The 4,423-nt window shown below is 44.4% G+C and overlaps 1 long non-coding RNA gene across 1 annotated transcript; it reads right to left on the bottom strand.

Moving 5' to 3' along the window:
- Positions 1-247: 247 nt before the first annotated feature.
- LOC119009659 lies at positions 248-2,268 on the bottom strand. The gene is made up of 3 exons (XR_005071782.1): positions 1,626-2,268; positions 1,489-1,551; positions 248-1,133 (listed from the first exon to the last, which is right to left on the bottom strand). It is a non-coding gene; the product is annotated as an uncharacterized LOC119009659 (long non-coding RNA).
- Between the last annotated feature and the right edge of the window lie 2,155 nt (positions 2,269-4,423).

Raw genomic sequence — 4,423 nt, 5'->3', positions numbered from 1 at the left:
TTCAAGTTCCAATATTACAACACTGATGGTGTGGAAATTCTGCGAAGAAATAATGGACCAAAGAAAGTATTGGCCTATTGTGACTGTCACAAAGATGAATGAGTTTATTGTGTTCAAGACTAAAGGGCCACAGAACATTTATGTGCGTGTTTTTTTTTTTGTTTTTCTTAAATGTTTTTCTCATTGATCACTTAACAATTATTATACTGTAGATACCAAGAGTTAGGGTAGTATTTTTAGTATTTAATGGTATTTTGGTGTTCCAGCAGCACAAGAATTAATAATTAGCATAGACATAGAACCAAACATGAAATTTATGGTGGTTAAGAATAAAAATACAGAATAATACAACTGAAAAACAAATTGAAAGAAAAAAAATAGCAGCAAAGTACTGTATATACCAGGGGTCACCAACCTTTTTGAAACTGACAGCTACTTCATGGGTACTGAGTCATTCGAAGGGCTACCAGTTTGATACATTCTTCTAAAATAAAAAATTTGCTCAGTTTGCCTTACATTATATACGATTATCAATGATTAATGATACTCATCTATGTGAAGACACTGATCACATGAATAATTTCTCACAATAATTATCAACAATGACTTAACAAGGTGGGAAACAGATAATATCAATATTCAATTTTCATTTTTAGAACAGGCCTGAGGGCTACTCATGTGGTCCTTGGGGGCTACTTGGTGCCCACGGGTACCGTGTTGGTGACCCCTGCTATATACTGTATAGTACTCAATAAAATGTATAAGCCTGTAATATGAGATGTTTACTCATGAATATAAACAATGACTTTAAAGAAAATGTTGTCCACTGAGCAATGTTATTCCTGCCTTCCATTGTTTTTCAAGATCCTCAGCTTTATAGGCTACAAAACAGACAATTGAGCCCAGAGTCATATCATCCACAGTTTTGTTTTTTTACATATATGGCATCATTAATGACAAGTATTTTGAATAAGACAAAGGCTAATGTGTCAGTTGTCCAAATCAAAAGCTTATTTTTTTCTTTTAATTAATACAGGTTATGTTTCCTTCTCAGTAGGAAACCGGTGGATTGCCTACTCCGGGTGGGGAATTAGTCCTTTCCCCACCGCCACCACCACTGTTGGCCTTCAGCACTGAGGGGAGAGGAGAAACACGATTAAAAGGGCTCAAAAAGAACAAACAATCTTTTATAATGCGTGTCAACAAATCAATTGATAAACTGAAAAGTGTTAAATTGGATTAATAAATCAACTGGACAAAACAAACAAAAGAGTCTCTGGCCAGAGATATCAACTCAACAATTAACCAGTTTTTCACAGTTTTAACTCAAATTGATCAAATTAACAACAAAAATTCAACCATTAAACAGAAAGTAAATAAGTAAACAATTAAACAGCACACAACCAGCAGACTGTTAGAGGAGAGGCGCGGAAGAGGAGCTTAGCGCCTGGCTACAGCAATAAACAACAGAAGTATGTCATCACTCACCAATACTCTGGTCGGCAGCGGTAAACAACACCAAATGATCAGCTCATGGCGGAGACGCCAGATCTATTAAAGAATGACTGTTTTAATTAAATGAAACACGGACGTATACACAAAACAGCACGGCAACGTGCGCCTACCTGTGCTCGGATGCTAGCGGCAAAGACAACGACCCGGAAGTGGTCAGGTCGAAGAGGCAGGAAGCGAGAGGTCAGGAGGAGGGACATGGCCTACTTTTATCCCCTTGGTAAGAGCAGTGATTGGCTAAAAAGCCAGAGAGGCTGTGGTGCAGCCAAACCAAGTTTAATATGGCAGTGGTGCCTCATACCACTACAAGTACATTGCTTATTTTGTTGTATTATTTTTCACGTGTGTATTCACCCCACAGGACTTTATCATGTTTTGTTTCAAAATGCTGTATCATGAATTATTTATCCCATATACACAACTATTCAGATCTGGGTCAGTAGGTGGCAGATCTGGCATTGTGAAAGACTGTTTGAAGGATGAGGTAGGTGGCTGGATCAGGATTTAGGAGTTTAGGAGGAGACTGTGTATCTACTTGTGAAGGCGGAGTTGAGCAGGTGGCAAATCTGCAAATCTTTAGGGGTCTTGACCTTGGCCCGCCATAGCTGGCATTCGAAGCATCCATGTTGGTACTGTCGAATAGCTTGCCTTACCCTCAACACCAAATACTTCCTTTGCATTTTGGAGAAGACCCTTTCGGATCCTAGATGACACAACTTCTCATCAACATCCTGGATGAGAAGCTTCGTAACTGGATGTTTGGGTTCCAGGGCAATGGGATTTACAGAATCTGTATCAAGCTGGTGAGCCTGTCGTAAGTGTCCTCCTACTCTGATCAGCTGAGAAGTGCTAGAACTAGAAGGATCTGCCGCCGCGTGAGTGACTTGTGCTGTGGCTTCTAACAGGGTTTGGAAGGAAATGAACCGGCTGGCTTCTGGATATGCTGGAGTCGTAGTGGTCTGGGTCAGACCACAGAAGACTGATTTGCAGTGTTCCTCCTTGTTATCCGCTTCTTCACCCTTGAGTTTCTGGGGCCACTGCGCAGGAGGTTGTTGCAAGAACGGTGGTCCATCATGCCACCTGTTTGGGGGGCTCAAGTCTTGGAGGGATTTGCCTCTGGTTAGGTCGTCTGCTGGGTTGGTAGCTGAATAGATGAAACCCCAGGTGCACTGCGAGGTGAGCTCCTGTATTTCTGCCATCCTGGCTCCTACAAATACCTTATACCTGCAGGAGTCAGACTTGATCCAGAGCAAGACGGTGGTTGAGTCTGACCAGAGAAAGGTGATCTCTATAGGCAGGGTGAGTTCTCTGTGCAGCATGTGAGCCAATTGAGCTCCACTAAGGGCTGCACTGAGTTCTAGCCTGGGCATAGATAGTTGGAGTTTTGGAGCCACTTTGGAACGCGCCATCAGGAATGAGACTGAAACTTGACCACTCGCGTCTTGGCAGCGGAGGTAAGCAACAGAACCATAGGCACGTTCTGAGGTATCACAGAAAGATACATACAAAGATACATGATATCGAAGCAGGATGATCTTCGATAGATCCTGCAATTCCGCTTCCCAGCAGTTCCATTCATGCAACAAGGTGTCAGGGAGAAGGGGGTCATCCCATCCACGGTCTTTGTCCCATAAGCGCTGGACCAGTATTTTGGCGCAGGTGGTATAGGGGGTAATATAACCTAGTGGGTCATACTGACTTGCTAGCACTCGATAAATGTTGCGCATGGTGGGTTGGTCATAATTGACAGGACGATTGCGGTAGGTCAGAGTGTCCAATTCAAAGTACCAGCAAAGACCAAGAGTAAGCTCTTGAGGATCGGTCTTACTCTGCAAGAGCCACAGTTCACTAGTGTCCCGAAAGGGACTACCAGCCACTTATGTGCTTGGGGGCAGTCCCTTCCTAGCAACAGGCGGACCTGGTGAAACATCCCCTTGATGTCACCACTGATGCCCACGGGATGCTCCCGGAACTGTAACAGGACCACAAGGAGGGAGGAGCTTAAGGTAGGTCTGGGAAGCAATAGTGCATTCAAACACTGGCCCTTCCACTGGCATGAACAGTTGAATACCACACAATTCTTACCATTGTGCTATACCATATGATGTGGTATGTACCATGTCTCTTTGACATCTTCTTCAGACCCTGGTGGTAACTTGTGGGCATAACCAGAGGTTTCTAGCCTGTGAATCTTGGTGATGTAAGCCACAGCCTGCTCAGGGTTCTTGGATAGAGAGCCTTGCCATTACTGCTTCTTTATGGGCCTTTGGGGGGACCATTTTTTACACGAAGCAGAGGGGTAGCATTACGGGCTACTCCCTCCACTGTCACCCTGCAGGTCTTGGTGTCAAGGAAGGAAATGGCCTCATAATCCTGCTTGGACCTGGTGATGGTCTTCTCATGGCGATGTGGAAGTGCGTCAAGCTGCCACAACATCTCTACATTGTGCAACAACTCAGTGGAGGGAGAACTAAAACTTAGGTGCAGTTTGTTGTGGCTTGGTTGTCTCCTGTATCCCTAGCTGGGCCTTGCAGAATCCATCCCAGTCTTGTCTTAACCACTGCAGGACCGCCCGGAGGCCTCAACAGGAGTGATAAGGTGAGTAGTGTCTGCCCCAATAAGGAGAAGAGGCTGAACGCTCTCAAGGTGTTGGAGAGGGAGACCTCGGAGGTGTCTATATTTCTTCTGAGGAGCAGCAATTCAGTGAATGAGACAAAGTCAATTCATCTGCCATGAAAGCATTGTTTATCCTATACTTCTGGGGAGGTTTCTCAGCAGAAGAGATCTGGAAGGACACGGAGGATCCAGGTAGGACGGAAACATCCTGTCGGATGGTTCTTAGTTTCAGCTCTTCATGCTTTCCCTGGAGTTTGAGCTCATTAGTAGCTGCTGGGAGGAGGATGGTCCTCTC

The sequence above is a fragment of the Acanthopagrus latus genome, chromosome 20 (genome assembly GCF_904848185.1).
Source record: "Acanthopagrus latus isolate v.2019 chromosome 20, fAcaLat1.1, whole genome shotgun sequence".
Classification (NCBI taxonomy): domain Eukaryota; kingdom Metazoa; phylum Chordata; class Actinopteri; order Spariformes; family Sparidae; genus Acanthopagrus; species Acanthopagrus latus.
This window is presented reverse-complemented; position numbering and strand designations above follow the sequence as displayed.